At 43.3% G+C, this 22,612-nt stretch overlaps 1 long non-coding RNA gene across 1 annotated transcript; it reads right to left on the reverse strand.

Annotated features, from left to right (window-relative positions):
- Positions 1–3,326: 3,326 nt before the first annotated feature.
- LOC148006934 (uncharacterized) lies at positions 3,327–15,935 on the reverse strand. Its single transcript, XR_015645133.1, has 6 exons — positions 15,027–15,935; positions 13,793–13,857; positions 12,011–13,387; positions 11,517–11,593; positions 5,795–6,457; positions 3,327–4,215 (listed from the first exon to the last, which is right to left on the reverse strand). It is a non-coding gene; the product is annotated as an uncharacterized LOC148006934 (long non-coding RNA).
- Positions 15,936–22,612: the final 6,677 nt, after the last annotated feature.

Consider the following 22,612-nt stretch of genomic DNA (forward strand, 5'->3'; position numbering starts at 1 on the left):
AAAATTACAAGGAAGGACATATACCATAAGCCATTAGACCCCTTTCAGTAGCTAACCAGCACGGCAGAACTAGATTTGAGCTCCAAACTTCTCCTTTCAACTACAGTGTGGAACAGGAATTAGAAGTAGGGACAGATGCATGAATGGAAACCAACGAGGAGAGTCCTACAGTCATCCTTTAAAGAATATTACCATGGTTTCTTTTTCATACATTGATGATGGTAGGAAGAGTGGATAGATTGATTTGATAGAGAGTTAATACAATTTATAGAGCACATGGCTACAGGTGCTACTATTGACCAAGTGCTTCTGTAGCCCCTGCCCCAAATCATAGCTATTATGAGTGCTTGGATGTGGTGGTGAGATCTGAAAGGTCAATAGGTCATGAGAGTGGAGCCCTCATGAAAGAGATTAATGCCTTTATCAAAGAGCCATGGTGATTATTGTGTCTTCTCTGTCATGTAAGAACACAGCAAAAGGACCAGACACTGGGTTCTCTAGATCCTTTATCTTTGACTTCCCAGCCTCCAGAACTATGAGGAAGGATGTTGTATATTAGTCTCCAGACTATGGCATTAGTACAGAAAAGCCCCAGTTATGTTGTAAGGCATAAGCCCAAAGAAGTTGGAAAAGTTATACTTTGATAGTACTATGTTTAACAGCTTGGGTTTTAGGAAGCCTACTCCCAGCTCTACCATCAATGGCCTATGTGCTATCAAACTGGTAATTTCCCCTCATAGATTCAGATTTTACAAACCTATGATTCGACATCATAATAGTTCCTCCATGAGAGAGCACTTGTGGGGTCTCGATGAGCTAGTTAATACCTGGAAAGTTATTAGTTCTTCAGTGACAACATGTAGTCCATGATTGCAAGATGTAATTAGCATTATCAGGGGTATAGTTATTACCATTGTTCTAAGTGTTTCCGAAGTTGACAAATTAAGGCAAAATGATCGGTCTTCCCTTTTGTGAAAGCTTCATTGAGCTAAGAGATCTATTCTCCAGAATAGAACAGTACCTCCCTCAGCTTCTGCAAAATGACCAGCACCTGCCTCGGCAGGCAGCTGAGCCTCTCCTTCAAACCCAGGCTGTCCTTCATCCTTGGTTCCTTTTCTCAGGGATGCAGTGTGTGTAGAACGCTCCTCACACACTGAAGTTACAGTTGGGCTTAAAGGTAAAGACCATTTTCAGTCTAGTTGTATTCTAATGCCCACATCTTCCTGCCCTAGGCACTGTAAAATACAAGTTACTTACTGTGCCATGAACTTGTCAAGGGACCGTTTCTGTTTCTGTCATGTCTATTTTACATAACTGGGAGGATGCCATGGGGATCTTACCGTGGTTTTAAAAAGTACTGTTTATGAGAAGTCCCACCACCGGTGTGTCTCTGCCCACGTGAGCACACGTATTCTGTAACGAGTAGTCTCCTCCCCACTGCCCCTCCTGTTTTAACAGTGTTCGAAGCTGGTTTGTTTGAAAAGTGCAGCGAAACCCAGCAGAACAGATATTTGGTGTTTTAAAGGTAAAAGGGGGTAGGGTATCATGTCAGTCTGAAGGTAGAAGCAGTTGACGGTGGCCTCAAGGGGAGTCTCGGCCATGGAGAATGAGACCGGAATTACAGCCTGGAGCTGAAATCCCAACCTGTGCTGCTGCACAACCCCACTGGGGGCAGGGGGGTCCAATGGCCCTGTCACAGGGGTACCTAAACCCATACAAAGCCAAGATATTTACATTATGATTCACAACAGTAGCAAAATTATAGTTATCAAGTAGCAATGAAGATAATTTTATGGTTGGGGGTCACCACAGCATGAGGAACTGTAATAAAAAGTCGCAGCAATAGGAAGGTTGAAAAGCACTGCCCTAGAGGTTCTCTGGATCTCAGACCATGCCCTTCTCCAAATCATGCTTCTGAGCTTGTTATCTCCTTGCAGTCTGAGCCATAGTCAGAAAGAACTCTAGTGCCCCATAATTCTCATCCCTTCCCCCCCAGGATAGCACAACCATGGCCAACTTGGTCTCGTAAACTATTTTCTTTAGTAAGTTTTTTTAAACTTCAGGTAATCAAGATAGTGATCTTAGAAACCTAGAGAGGTCATTACCATAGTCGAATACAAGCAAATCCAATGACAACCACCCCACCTTTGAAGGTCTAGTACTCATCTGGCACGAAACGTGTGTCAGCCAGGAATTGTGAAGGAAGACACAAAGAAAGTTGAGGATATGATGCAGGGCTACGATGCCAGGCTTAGCTGGGAGAGCCAAGTCTGCTGGCCCCCTGGAGACCTTTAGCATTCAGGAAGCAGGAGTAGAGGTGTCTATAGACTTCCGCAAGTGGCTACTGCCACCCAGAGGTCAGCACCAGGCAGCAAAGGCTCACAGCTCTGCTCTGAGCTGATCCTGCTGTGTGAACCACATTGGAGTTGGAGGGAGAATTTCTCAGTGTCTTCTTCGCCTTCTGAATCTTTCATGAAAGCATGACAGAATGGGAATTTCATCCAAAGCCCGAGGGGGAGGAAGCTGAGGAAATGTAAACCCCAGACTTCTGGCTTCTGAGATACAAGGAAAGAGAGCGAATAAAGAGAGCACCTTCCAATAGACAAACAAATAAGAACCACTACCCTGCCAGACATAACCTTGAGTTAAACAGGTTTCTTCAAACACTAAAGTTAAAGCTGAGACATTTCTCTTAAAGATGGATCTCTTTAATATGCTATATACGTTTACTAAAATTACTTTCCAATTTTAAGTTAGGACTTCACGGTTAATTTTAAAATGGATTCACAGCACATTGTCACTCCTTTGCTCTGCCTGGACATTAAACTCTGAGATGCTAACATTTTTTCAAGTCTTTTTATCCGGCAATTGCTATATTAGTGAAGACTTTCCTCAATGCCTTACACAACATTTTAAACATTTAAAATTATTCTCTGCTCTGTTTTTGACAATTTTGGTGAACTTATTGGTATTTAGTTCTTGTTTGTATTTTGTTTTTGTTGTTTTTTTTGTTTTTTGTTTTATGGTTTTGTTTTATTTTGAAGTCTTAGCCATCCTGGAGCTCACTTGGTAGACCAGGCTGGCCATTAACTCATAGAGATTTGCCTGCCTCTGTCTCCCAAGTGCTGGGATGAAAGGTGTGTGCCATCACTGCCCAGCTGTAGTATTTACTTCTTAGTACTAACAATATATACCCACTTATCTAGTTTATTATCTAATAGCCCTAAATTATGAGTTACTCTAGGGAAGACACTATTTTCTGTTAACTCTTATAGTCTCAGCACTTAAAACACTCAACACATAAAAATTACTTAAAAACATTTGTTGAATAAGATCATTGATTTGTATTTGTTTTAAGAGACACTCATCATTACATGCATATCAATTATGAGCTCATGTATGTTCATACACAAGTAATGTGCCAGCTTTATCCTGTATGTGGAATCCTGCTACCATCAATTAGACACAGTTAGGTTAATATGCAATCCACTAGAAATCATCAATATCTCTGGGAATCCTGATCCTCAATGGATGACCCACACAAGAGAATCGCATGTGTCATGGTGGCAAGAGGTAGAAGATGCTGCTTTCTTTTCCTTATGGTTTTCTTTTTATTTGAGGAGTTTTCGCCTCTTGGGACTGTGTCTTCTGCAAATGTGCTTCTGGGACTACATTTGGATGTGTCATTTCATGGCTGACACGGGCCTGAGACGTTATCAGCTTTATGAAGGCGTTTGATAAGTTACCCTTCTGAGATCACTCGATGCTGGGCATTTTCACCTTGGGTTGCTGTCTCTGCCTAAATGGATTGGAATCCTTTCTTCTTTCTTTACGTATCTCAATACCATCTACCTTTTCTCTCTTTTCAAAGGGTTACAACATTTTCAAGACATTTCTAAAGGTTATTTCATTGGCCACCAGCACCCTGTCCAGTCTTGTGAATGGCAAATTTTCTAAAAACTGTTAATAGATGAACATTTGTTTATAAGACAGTGGAGCCAGTAATGATGTCAGGCCATGAATGACTGCAAAGAGACGAGACTGTGTGACTTGGAGAAATTTTTAATTGGATCCCTTCGAAGCGTGTTCCAGAATGGCCGATTAAGCTCACTGGCACAAGGGCTGCCAGGAACACTTCCTGGAATCTCTGAGAGGAAGAAGTGATTGGTGAGTGTTTCTTCTTCCTGGAAGATCTGGTTATCCATTCTTGATAAGCTAGGAGAAATTGAGAATGATCAAATCAAATATCAGTTCAGACCTATGATGACCCCACGAGAGGAAAAACTGGCTGACTGGCAAAAGCAATGCCAAGGAGTTTCTAGCTCATGAAGCATACTCTGAGAGGGGTGCTTCAGGACTCACTGACAACCTCCCTAAGAACTGCTTCTTCTCTGATGACTCACGTTTGGAGGATGCCTATTAGTAATAAGGGGGACACGACATACTTGGTTTATTCATTGAGAAAAAAAATGTGTAAAAGTTCCAGGTCTTATCTTCTGTGCTTGGCAATTCCCTCATTAATTACTGCAGCTAGGAGGAATGACATGTTTCTAATTTGCCTTTACCTAACTGAGGTTCATAGCTGGTTCAACTTGACATGTCTTCCCAAAGTAAGTGGCCTCTACATGCAAGGTGTAGATTTTGCACCCATTACTAAAACAAGTAAAAGTGGTGAGCACCACGTCAGGACCACTGGAGGTGAGGTGTGTTTGCTTTTGTCTTTCCCAAAATGCCAAGTGACAAAGTGTGAGTTAGGCATAGTTGAGGCATTTGGCCTAACAGAGGACCTTGGAAGAGAAAACAGAAGAGGTACTACCACCCTAGGCCCGAAGGAAAACAGAGAGAGAGGGTGGTCGCTAGGACTCAGAGTACGCAGCATGGAATGTATTGGTGGGAGCAGCCCTGGCACCATGGCAGAAAATATGGCAGTGTGCAGAGAGACGTGATGCTGGAGAAGGAGTTGAAAATTCTACAGCAGATCCACAGGCAACAGGAAGTGAATGTTACACTAGACAGGGTTTGAGCACTTGAGACCTCAAAGCCTGCTCCCACAGAGACACACTTCCTCCAGCAAAGCCACACCTACTCTAAAAAGCCACACCCACTACAACAAGGCCACACCTTCTCTAACTCATCTCCTAATAGTGCCACTCCCTATAGACTTATGGGGGCCATATTCTTTCAAAACATCGCATTAACTCATAGGAAATATTGCTTGCCTTTTCCGAAAATTTCCAAAGCCCAACTTTCTCCATGTAAGGAGTAATGAATGGATCCTGCACGGGGGCAGTGCTACAGTTCAGACATGTCCAGTCATACAGGACTAGACTCTACATATGTGTCGTATACAATGTTTCATTGTGAAAATTAGTGACAAGTTACTTGTCTGTGTATTGGCTATGCTATGTCCTTAATTATTAATCTAGCGTGTGCCCACCCTGGTTATAAGAAGGAGTTTAGAGGCTGAGGAAACGGTTCAGTGCCTACGAGCCCATAATGCTTTTGCAAAGGATCCAAGTTTGGTTCCCAGCACCCACACTAGGTAACCAACTCTCAACCACATACAACTCCAGCTCTAGGTTGTCTGACATTCTCTTCTGGCCTCTTTTGGCACTGCATTCACATGAATAAAACCACGCAAGGGCACATATGTACACATAATTGTTTTTAAAAGCCCTTCAGAGTTTAAAGTTTGCAACTGTAAGCTGTGTGTACTGGCTGGCACATCATACATTTCAAGTTTACAAAGCTTCTCTTGATTGTATCAACAGGCTACTGTGAGTATTTGACTCACGCTGGTGTTAGTTGACTGGGGTCTGTGGTGGTTCATACAAAAATATGTCCGCTGTAGATTCACATATTTGAACACATGGTCTCTGGTTGGTGGTGATGTTTGGGGTCGCTATCGGAATTTTTTAATATGTGGCATCTTGCTAGAGGAAGTGGGTCGCTGGGATGGGCTTTGGGGAGTTATAAGCCTTCCCTCATACACAGTTCACTCTTCGCTTCCTGTTGGTCCGTGATAGCTTGGGAGACATGACGGCAGGCGGCAAGAGCAGGAAGCCGAGAGATCACTGTAATTAAAAGATCAAATAAACTGTTGTTCTCAAAGGTGTTTCTGGTCATGCTGTTTTATCATCAAAATAACCAGCACCGGTTCCACCTTTCGAGCTCACATGTCCTTAATGATCCCTTCAAAGACTCCGTCAGCAAGTACAGCCACGTCAGGGAGGGCTTCACATACGAGTCAGGAAGGAGGAGTCATCCAGTCCAAGAAGGAGGGACACAAAGGCCATGCAAAGATATGATTGCGTTCCAGGATGAGAGACCATGAGCTCTGTAATAAATAGGCTGATGGCACTCGGAAGGCGAAGGAGGTGATCGTGGGCAGCGCTTCACGGGTAAACTCTGCAACCACTGCTGAGACATCGGTGTCAAACCTTCGGTGCCCGGGAGTCTGGGGAACAAAGAAAATGATGCCATGTGAAGGAAAAGATGTTCATGCGCAGGTCTGCATTCCTCGCAGTACGAACTCCACCCCTCTCTGTTTCTGTTTCTTCCATCTCCTCCAAACTACTGAGTTAGCAGAAAGTCTGACCTTTCTATCTTTCTTAAGACAATCCCAGGAAACAAATGCCCCGTTACCCTGTCCTTGCCCTCTACTGTCCCATCTGTCACTTTCTGCACAGCCACTGCAGTTGTTCTTTTTGGTTGCTTTATCTGCTTACTGGTTCCTCTGGACTTCTTGGTTCATACTCTTCCCTCCAGAATCTGCTGTCCTGTCTTATTCTATCTGTCGCTGTCCTTAAGAATGCTTATGTCTGGACTAGCAGGAAAAAGCATTTGCTAGCAAACCTGATGAATTACATTTGCTCTTTGGGATCCGAAAGGTAGAAGTAAAGAGCTGATGCCAACAGTTTGTCAGCTGACCTCCATTTAGATACCCAAAGAAATGCACACACTCACACACACACACACACACACACTCACACACACACACATTCACACACATAAACACACACTCACACACATACAGATTCTCACACACACACACATTAACACACATACACACATATACACACAAATACACAACATTCACACAGTCACACACACACACAAACACACTCACATACATATAGATCCTCACACACACACTCACACACACTCACACACTCACACACACTCACACACACTAACATGCACATACTGAGCCATACACATTCACACACACACACACAACCCCCCCACATACACATACACATATATCACATGCACATACACACATACGTCTTAAGAATCCTTATGTCGAACTTTTTGCTTGAAGATTTACACGAGGGTAATTTTTAAGGCAATCTATTTTGTAGGGAGGGAACATAAGATGTACTGATTTACAAACGATGTGTGCATTGTGCTCTTGGAATAATTTCTCCCAAGGAGTCATTAATTTATGAATAAATTAATACAAATTCGACAATGCAGAATCTACAAGAGTCATTAAATATGAATAGATGGATGCAAATGCAAGAGTGAGGTGATGCTCATAAAATCCTGTGATGAAGAGGACTTGGATACAGTAGGAATAGTTGTTAGGATGCAGATTATGATTTAAAGTGTCTGATTTGAGGCTCTTCTACCAAATCTGAGACATTTACACAAAAGCAACATTTTCCATGCAGCACTTCGGAATCATCCAAAGATCTTGATACACTTCCCCCCTAAGCCAGCATCCCACATTTTCCTTCTCCTGAGCTGGGATGAGGTTTAAAACCTCCATTATGGGTGGCATCTACATTATGGTTCAGACACAACAATACTCAGAAATTGGATACAAAGAAAACTCTGTACCTTGTAGCCAACACCCTGAGGTGAAGGCTGGTCATGTAACTTGTAATCTGGCAACTTTAGCCATATTTTAATTTCTCTTAAGAGCAGCAGACAGTCTGCTGACCTTGCCTGTAGAGTTGATGAAACAGAGCAATATCAGAGGAAATTTGAGAAAGAAGCATCATATTCACCATGAAATATCTCACGTCCCTCCTCCCCAGTAAACACACCAAAATAAAGCAGACGACAAGACAGAACAGCAACAAAAAGTAACTGTGGGGTGAGAGTGCAAACAACTTCTGCTGAGATTTTGAACACCACCGTCCCAGTAGACATAAAGAAAAAAAAACTTGTTTACTATTATTTGTCAGACACTGAAATCAATGCTCACCTATTGTCTGTGTCCTGAACTAGTCGCTGCTGAACCCTACCTGCCCTTGGGGGTTGAACATGAGGACACAGGTCTGCTCTCAGACCTCTCAGAGCAGGTGAGAAAGGCTGCAGCAAGCTCCTTTAATACCCTCCACCCCATTGGTCACAAAGAAGCATCTCCTCTAAACAGCAGTTCCCGATTGGCTGGCATTGTCTGCATTAGCAATCTTTGGTCTCTCAGAAAGTCAGTTCAGTCCTCTTGCAGGAGATGCCTTTGTGGCTGTGGGCCCCGGCATTTATTTAGAGGTGGCCACTGCCCGTCCTCCTACAACACCCCTCAAATTCAGCTCCAACAGCAGCGGCTCACTTGCACTCCTCAAGCGGCTTGTAAATAGAGACTTCTAGTAATATAAGAAATAAATCACCTACTTTTGCATGTAAGCCAACCTACTAAACCCGACAAAACATAAACAGAGTATTGATGAATATTGTGTGCTGATTTAAAAAAAAAAGCATCAAGCAGTCACAAAGAATAAACCACATAATTACAATTAACCCAGTTAAATTTTTCTAGCTCCATATGATGCACAACTTCAGCGCTTTGCTCTCTTTGCGTGCATGTTTGTGTAAGCCCATGTCAATGTGTGTGTTTGTGTGTATGTGCACCGGTGTGTGCTTGTGTGTGTGCACACGCACACATATATGTCCATGCATGCAGAAGCCAGAGGTCAGTGTGGGCAGTCTTCCTTTATTGTTCTCCGCCATATTTTTGAGACAAAGTCTCTCACTGAAGGTGGAGCTTACGGCTTCAGAGACGCTGATTGGTCACTGGGCTCCAGGTATTCTCCTGCCTCTGCATCCCTAGTTGTGGGAGATAGACATATGCTGCCACACCTAGCTTTTAAACGGACACTGAAGATTCAAACTGAGGTCGTCGTGATTGCACAGCACTTGCCGGTGAACAGGCTGTCTCCTCAGGCCTCTTCGACCTGCGGCTCATCGCCTTCATCACCTCACAGTTTTGGGGTAAAAACTGTATTTTCTATTTACTTTCTATTTGCTCTTTAAATAAAAACAAAACAGCTGGTGAAATGGTGTGAAATGGTAAACAGGTGAAAGTATCATCCTAGGCAGCAATATGGTGACACGTGTCCTTGGAGAAGCTTAATTTTAAAAATTAATTCTCCTTACCTGCAGGAGAGTAAAAAGAAAATTAGATGCTTTAGCTATTGATTTTTGTCTCTTCCAGCACTCCTAAGTTATTTCTATTTTGAATGGTTGTATAATTTCAAAATATTTACCAAAATGTATGTTGTAATTTAAAAAAAAATCAAATGATTATAGATTTGCAGTATGGCAAAGAGCAACCCTCCATGCTTCCTTCTCTTCTTTCTTCTTCTCTTGGGGTATAATTTCAGAAAAATTAGCAATGTTTAATTTATATTTACCTTTCTTTCTGCAAACAACGGTTTAGAATCATTTATCGATGTGCTTTGGCCTGCACACATGTTTGTGTGTCACATGCACGCCAGTGGGAGGCCAGAATAGGGCATTAGATATCCCAGAACTCAAGTTACATGCACACATGTAGGTGCTGGACCAAACCCAGGTCCTCTGGAAGAACATCCAGTATTTTTAATTACTGAGCCATATCTCCCACCCCAGATTCTTGATTTTGCAATCTCAGGCATTATCGATTGAGTTCTCATCATAGAAGTTGAACAGTTGGTTCTAGTCCCAGGCTCTTTTCTGTCTCTCCTGTGCAGTTATACTTCCTGGGTTTATGATAGGTCTGGTGTGATGGAGGCCCACAGTTTGCTGTAACCTCAGCAAGAGATGTTCATGTGCAATAACACCTCAGCCAGTGTCTTGGTCTCAGAGCTAACAGTCCTCTACTATTTGCTCATTTTAATGAGATGCTGCAGTTCTTGATCAGTCCTCATACTTCCATCCACTTATCCATGCTTGTCCACATTTGACACGTGTGGTACCAGGACAATGGTTCTGGTATCACACGAACAACTGTGCTGTGATATCAATGGAGTCACACTCCTTGGAAACTACAATATCGTCAGGTGTATACTCTTTATAGAAGAAGTCTGGAAGGTGGGAAAAGGGCTCAGTAAATGAAGCACTGTCACACAAGCATGAGGACATGACTTCAAGTTTCATAACCGATGTGCAATTAGGCTTGGGAATGCTCAACTCTAATCTCTTGCCCTAGCTTTGCTAAGGCAAGATGGAAGGTAGAAGCAGGAAAATCCCCAGAAAGTCACGGACAGGTTGACTGGCCTCGAGTCAACAGCAGTGAACAAAAGAGAGCTTGTCTCAAACAGTGTAGAAGACAAGAATGGAGAGTCAGCATAGTCCTATGAGCACCACATACACAAGGTGCACCACATACATGTCATATACACACATACATGTCATAAATGTGCACATACATGTCAAGCTGCACCAAATGCATATCATACACATACACACACATGTGCCATACACGTACGTACATGTCACACACATACATACATGTCACACACAAAACATTCAATAAAATAAAAGGTATCTGTTGATCTGTGTACTGAATGCTCTCTGTGGAGATCTGTGGGGCTCTACCCCAACTGGAGCAGTCAAGGATTTGTGCTCTCCAAAGGCGAGAGAGGAATTGGATCAAGGTGCCCACTGCTCTCTTCTGCAGCTGCTGCTGCTGCTCTGAGGCCACTATGGTGTTCAGCAGAACAGGATGCTGTGTGGAGCTGGTGGGAGGAGGTGGGGGGGGTTGCTCTTCTGAGGCCTCTGCTGCTCTGACAAGGTGAGAGGAAACATGACAGGGAACCGGCAGGGAGCGCTCTGCTAATGGACCCTGGACAACTTCCTTTCTGGAGAAGACTCTCTTCCCACAGAGTTACATTATAGATGTTCCAAGATGATCTTTGGTGAAACAATCCTCACACACAGCTTTAACTCTGTGTGGACAGAGTCTTATGTACATTTGGGGGTGGGTTGGAGTCTTAGCAGATGCTTTCTATTGGCTTGGTCTGAGATGTTAGGGATGCCTCATCTGCATGTGGAGGGGCTTCAGGGTGCTGCCCCTATACTGATTGTCACAGTCCCCTCCATGGAGTGCTGTGGTCATGTGACAGGGACCTGGTTGGAAGCAGGTGAAATACCTACTGTGTTCAAGATTGAGGATCAGGGGCTTCTGAACCCACTCGGTCTTACCAAGTTTCCTGGCACAGTCCACTGCCCTACAGGTATCTAGAACTTTAAATAACGGGAATAACTCCCACAACCATGAGCCTAGGTTGCTTCTCCATACTCACAGCTTCACTAGACAAGATTTCTCACTCGGTAGATGATCCTAGTGGACATCCTGTTGGCTTAGCAGTCTTTGATGTTGCTGCAGCAAGTAATTCAAGAGTGATACGCATTAGCAGATAACGACGCCCTAGTAAATTGACACCCTTAATTCCTTATGACACACTGGATAACAAAAACCCAACTGTCCCTGGGATTGTAAGAAACATGTTTAAGTCTCAGATGGGGATGCTTATACTTGTGTGTCCCTTATACTTGTGTTGTACTGCATCCTGCTTACCATTCTAAGAGAACCTAGGAGGGGTCAGGCCGGGTTCAGTTCCCAGGGTGTTCAGTCTGCTCTTCCTATCAGATTCATCCTTACTCTTCATGAGAAAATCAACAGAAATTTTGCGGGGCGCTGGTTATATTGTTTCTCCTAGTCACTCAGAACAGTGGGCTTCAATATGTTGGTGAGCAATATCTTAAACACGTACAGCAAGTGAGAGAACTATCGTACCTGTGTTATGCCGGGCAGCAAGCAGGTCTGGATGAAGAACATCACTGATATTGAGGGATCCAGAATCAAAGCATTCACACTTCTGGGAACATTGTATATTTATTTCAATTCCCCACAGATCTTGGCCACAGCCTTAGCTTCTCTTGAGAAGGTTCTAGAGAAGATAATTTTCAGGTGGCCAATCTCTAGAACCCTTCTTCAATGGCACCTGGGTTTTCTTCTAATAACTTTAATATCCAATGTAGTTAGGTCTGAAAACAAAAGGTTCATAGCCCTGCTCTGCCTGTTTGGACTTTTCTGCTGATTATACCTAGAGTTTCTTCTCTGAATGTCACTTTCTATTGGTATCAAAGTGTCCCACAGTCTTTTGAGGCTACTTAGTTATTACATTAATCCATTTTCATTGCTATGATGAAGTATGTGAGGCTTGGACGTTTATACAGAAAAAAAAAGAGTTTATTCAGCCTCACTTCCAGGGCTTAAATTCTAGGTGCTGGTGTTGGCTTCGCTCTGTAAATATCTTATGGTGAACAGCATCAAAGCAAAGGCAGCCCCCGTGGTCACTTTTCCTAAGACAAGAAACAGCTGCATGATTCAGGGGTCCATGATGCTCTGTTAACGCTCATCATTCATAATTCCTCCACAACAGCTCCTAAGGACAGAACTTTCAAGACTTTAGAACTGTATGTTCCACCCACATCCTCAGGGTCCCCATCTTCCAACATCACTGACAACCAAGCCTCCAGCACAGAACAAGTAGGGGCTGCTGTCAAACAGATCAGGACCCGTGTCTTAAAGACACGATGAGGAGATGGACCTCATTCCATTGTAGATATTCCTTTTCCTTTGTCATAGCAGTATAAATAGTTTTCTTTGATATTCTGAAATTTCAACACTATGATGCTACTCCTTCTGGCTCAGCTTAAGTTTCTGTTGTAAGTGCGTTGGGCGTGTCCACTCTGAGATATCCTCCTCCTTAGCAACCGTGATCTCAGCTCTGTTCTTCGGAGAATGTTTACTGGATGCCGGGTTTTGAGAATAAGATTTTGTACCCTCTTCTTTCTCCTCTCATTTTTCAAATCTGTTATTCATTCCAGAGGGCTACTTTCTCCTATGTTTTGGTCATTAAGATTTCTTTCAAAAATTATCATCTTCAAGTTGAAATGACCTTTCTCACTGTAGTGTCCATTTTATTTACGGCTCTCACAAATTCTGAAACAACACTCAGGTGTTAGTCCAGGCACCTGAAGTAGCTGTTTCCTCTGAGAATTTTCATTTATTGTTCCTTCTTATTTTTTACCATGGCCATTCTTCTCCTATAGCTGTTGTTCCTTGGATCTGCTGGATGTTTCAGAAAGAATAGGAGAGGTTTTCTTCCTGGCATATGTAAACCAGACGGGTGTTTATTTATTTATTTCTATTAATCATTCCATTGGTTCACATCTCATATGATATCCCACTTCCCAGTTACCCCCCAACCAGCCCCCATCCCACATCTGCCCTCCCCCTCCCCTTTGACTATATGAGAATGCTCCCCCACCTTCATTCGCCCACCAACCGCTCTAGCATCCCCCTAGCTAGGGCATCAAACCTCTCCAGGACCAAGGGCCTCCCCTCCCATTGCTGTCAGACAAGGCCATCCTCTGCTACATATGTATCTGGAGCCATGGATCCCTCCAGGTACACTTCTTGGTTGGTGGTCTAGACTCTTGGAGAACTGGGTGGTCAGGCCAGCCTATGTTGTTCTTCCAATGGGGTTGTAATCCCCCTCTGCTCACCAACCTTCTGCCAGCTCCCCAACCAGGTTTCCTGAGCTCTGTCTGTTGGTTGGCTTCAAGGATCCACATCTGCATTTAAACCAGACTTTTAAACTGTTTTATAGACTTGCAAGCACACAGCTGGAAGTTATATGACAAAAGGGGGCTGTTGCTTAATAAGTATCACAAAGGGCGTTCCCACTTGCAAGCACTCAGTTATCAGGAGCTTTATTCTTGGGCACTAATATTTGCAGGAGAAGCCTTTTCCACCAAACCAATTCAAAAACTTCAGGAGACATCACACCATTTGCTTCTCCTCACCCTACTCACTTCAGTCAAAGCTAGGACTGGCAGTCATTCTAGTGCTACTGGGGCAGGATGGGGCAGGAGGGGGGAGGAGGGGCAGGAGGGGCAGAAGTAGAACCTGCCTGGTCTATGCCTAGTCATACATTCAACTAAGCCCCTTTGGGCTCTGCTCCTCCATGCCATTCTGCTTCGCTGCCTGGCCTTCTTCAGGTTTCATGAGGAACACACGGAGAGGCACACACACTTTATTTTGTCTTCAAAAATCCATAAAGGATTCTTATTTAGTGAAAGACCCCACTTCTAGTCTTTCTGCGCGCACACACACACACACACACACATCCTCTATCTACCTATCATCTGTCTATCATCTATCCATCTATATATCTATCATCTACCTATGTATCTAACATCTAGCTATCTTCATGTCTGTCTAGATAGACAGCAATAATCCATTATCTATCTATCCAACTGTCATCTACCTGTCTATCATCTGTCTATCTCTCTGTCATCTACCTGTCTATCATCTGTCTATCTCTCTGTCATCTACTTGTCTATCATCTGTCTATCTCTCTGTCATTTACTTGTCTATCATCTACTTGTCTTATCTATCTATCTACCTATCTATCTATCTATCATCTACCCATGTCTATCTATTAATCATCTATCCATCTTCTACCTATTAATTATTTATCTATTGTATATCTATCATGTATCTATTTGAGGAGATTTAATGTGAAGCATTGGCTCATGTGTTCTTGAAGCTTAAAATCTCACCATCAGCTATCTGTAAGCCAAAGATTCAGAAGCTAGCTACGGTTGCAGTCGCATATATGTACATGCATTGATTTTGCTGGGATATTTCACTTTATACTCCTGAATTCGGATATTGTCAGGTACTGTGCATTGTTAAAAATAAGGGGGCTGGGGATTTAGCTCAGAGGTAGAGCACTTGCCTAGGAAGCGCAAGGGCCTGGGTTCGGTCCCCAGCTCCAAAAAAAAGAACCAAAAAAAAAAAAAAAAAAATAAGGACAGAGTGAAAGAGGATCACAGTTCAGCTTCCTATGGCCTTCAGATTTGAGAATTTCTTAACATTTCCTAACAGTGTAGCATTGGTTAAAAAAAAAAAAAACCAATATCTGACATTGACTGCACTGCCTGGTGGTAGAATGTGCAGAACATGCCGAGTGCGTGTGACTGAAGTGAGGCAGTGTCCATGCTTGTGAGGGAGGAGCTGTGCACTGAGAACAGAATCAGCAGCAATGGTAGAGTATGGTGCCTTCTTCTGGTGAGACTGGGCCATTCCTTTGTTGCCATCACTTGAAGGTTGAGGATAGAATGTATATGGTTGGCTCTTAGTGTGCGCACACCCATGCAAGTGACTGTGGGGGTCAAAGGTTGGTATCAGGCATTTTCTATTGCTCTTTACCTTATTTCATTGACACTGGGTCTCTCCCTGAACCTGGAGCTCTCTGTTTCTGCCAGACTGTCTGTTCCGTGAGCCCCTAGAACCTGTCCGTCGCCATGCCCACTCTTCCATTGGGATTTTATAAGCACTACTAAAGGTACCAACTTTGTACCCTAGGATCAAATACCTCTATCTGAGGCATCTGAGACATCTCAACATTTTCAACCCAAGTTCTCATGCAACTTATTCCAAGGCTTCTGGGGTCTGTGCAGTTGCCATCTCATAGAAAAGGTCTGACTCGCTCTCCTTGTCAAGCCTCTGGCCTCTCCTGGTGTCAAAGGTCATTTCAGACAGCTGATGTTTGCCCCATGGGATATACACACAAGACCGGAGAAGGACCCAGTTCTGAAGCGTCATCAAATGGATTACTTCATAGTCCATAATGTCAGGTGGGGCCATAGTCACACGTGTCTCTGTGCTTTTTCACAGATGCTCCCCCTGCCAGTGGTGCTGTTTTGACTGCACTGTCTCTTGGTGATGCAACATTCCCAAAGGCAGAGCCAAATTGGTTATGGCAAAGAGCAGATATGAAATCCAGATGGTCACCATCTAACCCACTAAGCTCATTTTGAATAACAAAATACGGCGGCCAGCAATCTGAACACTTGCTGAGCCCTAGGATGCCCAGGACACGTGTGGGTTCTTTACTTGGATCTTTTTGTCCCTTGAATCTTTTAGACAGATTCATCATGGTAAAATGGACAAAGGCGTTTCCCAGTGGCCTTGCCATGCAGTGAGAACTTGCTTGTCCTGCCCTGTCCCTCATGGTCTTATGCTGTCTGTCACATGATTGCTGGTGCTTTTCCAGGAGGAAATCTGCCTGAGATTAGCTCTTCCTCTTCTGTTCTTGTGCTCTTGGGCCTTCTTTATAATCTCTGTCTTTCCCCTCCACACCATCTCTTTGTCCTTTTCCCGAAGCGCAGACTCTTTTGTGGCAAAGTTTTCCTGGCATAGCCCAGTCATTTCCTTACTGTCATTAAGATGGTCACAAACATTTTTAGTGTCATAGTTCAGAAAGGAACTAAGGCCCTGTAAGTTAAAGGTCTTGTTGTTGCTGTTGTTGTTGTTGTTGTTGTTGTTGCTGTTGTTGTTGTTTAAATCTTGGGACCTGGGAGATGACTTAGTCAATAAACCACTTCTCACACAAGTTTGAGGGCCTAACTTCAATCTGCAGGACCCAGTAGGAAGTCTAGCATGGTTGTGGTGCACTGGAGAGGGGGAGACACCCAGATCCTGGGAGCTCACTGGCCAGCCAGGTTAGCCTAAGCAGCAAATGGAAGGTCTCAGTCAGATAACTCAAAAAGCAAGGTGAATGGCTTAAGGAAGGACAATGAAGTTGTTCTGCTCTCTGACCTCTGCACAAGCACACGCACGCACACACACACACGCACGCACACACACACACACATATGCTAAAAGAATTCATACCCTATTAAAAAGGATAATATTTATGTGCATGCCCGTGACCCTTCACACTATTATCTTATCTGTCAACTAGAACAATGGTAACTCTCTATCAGATGGCATGGGAAACATTTTCCATATTTTAATTATAATATGAATCCATGGTGAGGTCATCAAGTTGTCACTCCACTTTATAAATAGAGGAACAAAGGATCAGAAACCAGAGAAGATCAGAAGCCAGAAGTAATGATAATTCCCTGGTCATTCAGTAGAGGTAATGTGAGAATGCAGAAATACCTCCTCCCAAACTCCACTTTCCTGTCTTAACACAGCATCGTCTTTTAATGCTAGAGAGTCACATTTATACAATGTGAATAACCCAAAGACATAATCTATCATTTGCTAATGCATTCTCTAAATATGGTAATTATAAACCAGCACTGCCCAATACGTTTTTGGTCCTGATGAGAACCTATGTCTTTGATGCGCCTGTAACAGCTGTGGGCTAGGTCAGAGGACTGGGCATGAAGCGTGATTGGTGATCGGTTTAGCTTTTCTTGTTATTCCGAAGCGTCATGACCACACACAACTTGAGGAGGAAAGGGGTTGACTGCATCTTATGCTTCTGTGCAGCAGTCATCACTGAGGTTGGTCAGGACAGGAGCCCAAGCAGTTCAGGGGGCAGGCACTGAAGGGAGACCATGAAAGGACACTGCTTACTGCTTACTCAGCCTGCTTTCTCACACCACCCAGGATCCCCTGCCCAGGGGTGACAGCCACCCACATGGCCTGTGTCCTTCCACATCAATCATCACCAAGAAAACCCCCTTCAGACTGACTACAGGCCAGTCAATCCGAGGAAATGTTTTCTCAATTAAGAATTTTTTCTTTCCAAATGATACTAACTTGGGTCAAGTAAATAAAATGTGAGCCAGCACAAAAAGAAAGGGAGAGGTTTTAATATTTTTTTTTAGATTACTCCAATTTAAATGTAAATCGTCAAATGTGGACAGCACGTTGAATAGAAGGCGACTGGTCACCCGAGGTTTCCTGAAATTGTATCCCATGATGCCCCTGTCACGGCATCACCAGCTTGCTTTCGGGTCTCCTGCCCTGCTCCGTTCGTCAACTTGGAAATGACTGCGAGGACAGGATTCACTGACCATTACCTAAGGAAGGAGTGCTGAGAGCATTCTTTTTGAAATATTAACTTTAAGGGCAATCTTCTTGTACAGCAGAGTCTCCTGCTCCCGCTTAACTCCGCTTAATGTTAAGACCTCAACACCTTTGTCTTTAATTTGGCTTAATGAGCCTCAGAGTGTAATGTACAGGTTTTCCTTTAACACCACTAATTCACAGCTTTATTCATTTTGCAGCTTAGTGTCACTTCCTGTTCTCCCCGGCTTCCTATGCTCTTGTTTCCTGTTTACTGTGCAAAGATGAAAGATCTTATCTGGCCCATTTTGGGACCTCACCTATGTTAGAACCCTCTTACATAAAAACATTAAGTGCAGAAAAGCCCATAGTCAATGGAGAGATCTTACAAAGAATTTGAAATGCACTTTGCGAATCATTCAGTAAACAACATCATAATAAAATCTCTTTGAATTAAAGAAAAACCTAAGGTATGTAAAACTAGAAAAGATGTAGCACATAGTATGTGTTTCTCTATTATGATATTAAACTCATTTTTATTGAAAATATTTTTTCATTTGATGTATCCCCCACCCATCTCCTTGAAGTATATCATTTTTTTGAGTGTGTCTTATCATGGCCGTCTTCCCCAGAGAGATGATCTCTAAGAGACACTAGCATCCTTACCTTTGGCTCTCAGACTACTGGGGCAAAGGACCCCAGGAATTATATTTCTCCAGGACTCTCGTGCTGAAGGAAGAGAAAGCTTGAACCCCTGGGACTAACCAGAGCACGACTTCTCTTCTGGGAAGAGATTTCCGACAAGTTATCTGACCCCATTGCAGATGTAGTTGGAGCTAAGACAAGATGGACCCATGTGGGGCAGGACTATGTCTGGAGCAGAACCTTGTACCTGTACAAACCTCTTGCTGTCTATTTACATATCATCAGCATCCGGATGGGCTTGGCCTGGGTGAGTGTTAATTGACACTCATTGTTTACTCCTTTTCCCCAATATGGTCACATTGAATAAACTTCTCTCTGGTTTTCAGTACCGTTTGTCTCTTTGATTAATGAATTTAGCATAGGTGGCTGAGCCTGGCTTATTAGGCTCTCAAAATTCTAAAAATCTCAATCAAGATGCAACAGATTTTTACCACAATACTGCCGTAAAATTCTCATCCAATAGTGAACTCAGATATATTATTAAATAAGTTAAAGGAAGGCTCTAGAGAAATGGCTCAGCAGTAAAGAATACTTGCTACTGTTCCGGAGTGCAGTTCTGTTCCCAGCAACAATAGCAACTCACAGCTACCGGCAATTCCAGGTTCAGGGATTCTGGTGCCCCCTTCTGGCCTCCACAGGTACCTAAACTCACATGTCCAACAAGTCTAAATTAAATACATTATCATTATCCTTCTGAAGGCATGCTTAATGCTGATATACGATACAGCTAAGATTATTTTGATAGGGGCAAGTTTAGAATAAATAATAAATTAGTCATTTCAAATTAATACTTGTACTACAGCCTACATCAGAATATTTCAGTGCTAGATGAAAACTGTTCAAGTTTTGTACACTTTGCATCAGTGGTGCCTGTTGACCATAAATATAAACTATGTATGGTTAAAAAAAATCCACTCCCAGCAAAATACTATTCTACTGATTATACCCAGAGCTTCTGGGATGCTGTCTACTGTGCTCTCTGCTGAAATTGTGCATTGAGGCTGTGGACAAAGTAAGAGGAAAGGAGTCTTTCACACAACTTAATGACAATGACTCCAGAGCTAGCAATCTTTCTGCTTTCAAAATTTTTAATGACCTGTGAGGGTCATGATAGGGAAAATACAGATGGAAGAAAACCAGGAAAATCTAGAACCAGATATTTCTTTTAATGTAACCACTCCATTCTAACTCTTAGAATATGTTCTATTTATAACAACAACAACAAAAAGTACATCTGGTGGAAACACCAGACTATTTTGTTTGCAGGAAATGTATCTGAAGTTGTATCAGACACTTAAAAGCTGGGTCTGGGACAGTCTGAACTTGCTCCGCCCAGGGAGTGGCACTAATAAGAGGTGTGGCCCTGTTGGAGTAGGTGTGTCACTGTGGGTGTGGGCTTAAGACCCTGGTCCTAGCTGCCTGGAAGTCAGTCTTACACTAGCAGCCTTCAAATGAAGATATGGAACTCTTAGCTCCTCCTGCACCATGCCTACCTAGATGCTGCAATGCTCCTACTTTGACGATAATGGATTGAACTTCTGAACCAGTAAGCCAGCCCCAATTAAATGTTGTCCTTATAAGAGTTGCATTGGTCATGGTGTCTGCTCACAGCTATAAAGTCCTAATGTCCTAGTCTTTTGTTGTTGGTGGTTTGTTTTTTATTTATTTTTATTTTTTTTGTAAAAGGCACCAATTCCACACTTGAGCGTACAAGGTTTCTAACCAAGGAATGGAAGTCTGACACCTGTTCTCTCTCTCTCTCTCTCTCTCTCTCTCTCTCTCTCTCTCTCTGCCTCTTTGTCTCTGTTTCTCTGTCTCTCTCTCAGTCTCTCTTTATGTCTCTGTCTCTCTCTGTCTTTCTCTGTCTCTCTCTTATCTTGGCCTAGCTTCCTGCTTACCTAGGCACTGGCCAGGAATGTCTATCTATGGCTTATCTCATGCTCCTTCAAGGCCTGAGGCTCAGAAATAAGTCTCTGTCCTTAATCTCTTCCCGGAAATCACCTTAGATTCCAGGAACTACAGAACACAACCAGACTCATAGAGTGTCTTTGTGACAAGGGACTGGATCAACCTCCAAGCTCAGGTAGGCTTGCAAGATAAGTATTTCCAGAAAGGGTTATCTAGAACGGAACTGTTACACTTTGTAGGAACTGCATTGGTCCACTTTCCTGTGGTGACTTGACTAATGGCTTAATGATTTACTGGACCACCTTGGGACACCTGAGTGGAGACAAAGATAAGAACCATACTCTGACGAGGACTACTTACGTCTGCATGCTTCTAGCCAGCTGCCACCATTCTTCCTCTACATAAATTTAAAGCTCATGTCAGCCCCTGAAAGGTGGACTCAGGGTCACTGGCCCTGATGAAGAGTTCTTCCTGATGTGGACACACTGATGATGCCCCTTCTCTCTGTTTTTCACCATTCAGTCTGTCATCTTGTTAATGATTATCTCTAGCTCCCTTGGGAGGCAGAGTCTCATGAGCCCTCCTCCACCAATGGTGTAATGTTGATGGCCCACTCTTGTGAGGGATCAAGTTGACTGCTGATCACTCAGTCTTACATAGGTCCTCTGTATCACCCATCTGAGGCTCTGAAAACATCAAGGAAGCAAAGAAGGTAAAAGCCAGAAATGGGAGGGCATAGTGCTAAAAGTTCTCTTCTGACAGGACACTGCTCCTGCACCCAAGGGTTCTGTCCTTTTTAAAGCCTTTTTTCTCCTCTTCTTCCGAGAACATCCTTCTGGGCCTTTTCTCTGGTTGCTAACTTTTCCTATCTTTCAACTGCCTTTATCTAACTGTTAAATATGAGTGCTTCTTAAAGTTCAAGGGAACATCTCAACACTATCTCTCCAAAAACTCCAAAGGACAAACAGCAATAATAACCTTCCCCAGAGACCTAAAGGGGTTCGTGTGCACAGCCTACCACTTCCCTTTAGAAATCTAGACATTACACACAGCTCTAAACTAAAATCTTTATTTGAACACCCTTCCAGACATTTTATTGGATATTTTATGTATTTACATTTCAAATGTTATCCCCTTTCCCAGTTACCCCCTTTCCCATGTCCCCTCCCCCTGCTCCTCTGAGTATCCTCCTCCTCTCATCCACCCACTCTCACCTCACTGCCCTGGCATTCCCCTACAATGAAGAATCAAGCCTTCACAGGACCAAGGGCTTCTCTTCCTATTGATGTTACACAATCCCATCCTCTGCTACATATGCAGCTGGAACCATGGGTCCCTCCATGTGTACAATTTGGTTGGTGGTTTAATCCCTGGGAGCTCTGGGGAGTCTGGTTGGTTGATATTGTTGTTCTTCTTTCGGGGTTGAAAACTCCTTCAGCTCCTACAGTCCTTCCCCTAACTCCTCCATTGGGGTCCCCATGCTCAGTCCAATGGTTAGCTGCAAGCATCCTCATCTGTATCAGTAAGGCTCTGACAGAGCCTCTCAGGAGACAGCTATCTCAGGCTCCTGTCAGCAAGCACTTCTTGGCATCAGCAATAGTGACTGGGTTTGGTGTCTGTGTATGGGATGGATCCCCAGGTAGGACAGTCTCTGGATAGCCTTTCCTTCAGTCTCTAACCCACACTTTGTCCCTGTATTTTCATTAGATAGGAACAATTTTGAATTAAAACTTTGAGCTAGGTTTCTTTCTTTTTTTTTTTTTTTTTTTCCGGAGCTGGGGACCGAACCCAGGGCCTTGCGCTTCCTAGGTAAGCACTCTACCACTGAGCTAAATCCCCAACCCCGTAAATTTTGAGAAGGGTAGGTGGCCTCATGCCCCAAATGAGGCCCTTGCTTAACCC

This window comes from Rattus norvegicus, chromosome 1 (assembly GCF_021556685.1).
Source record: "Rattus norvegicus strain SHRSP/BbbUtx chromosome 1, alternate assembly SHRSP_T2T, whole genome shotgun sequence".
In the NCBI taxonomy this organism is placed as follows: Eukaryota; Metazoa; Chordata; class Mammalia; order Rodentia; family Muridae; genus Rattus; species Rattus norvegicus.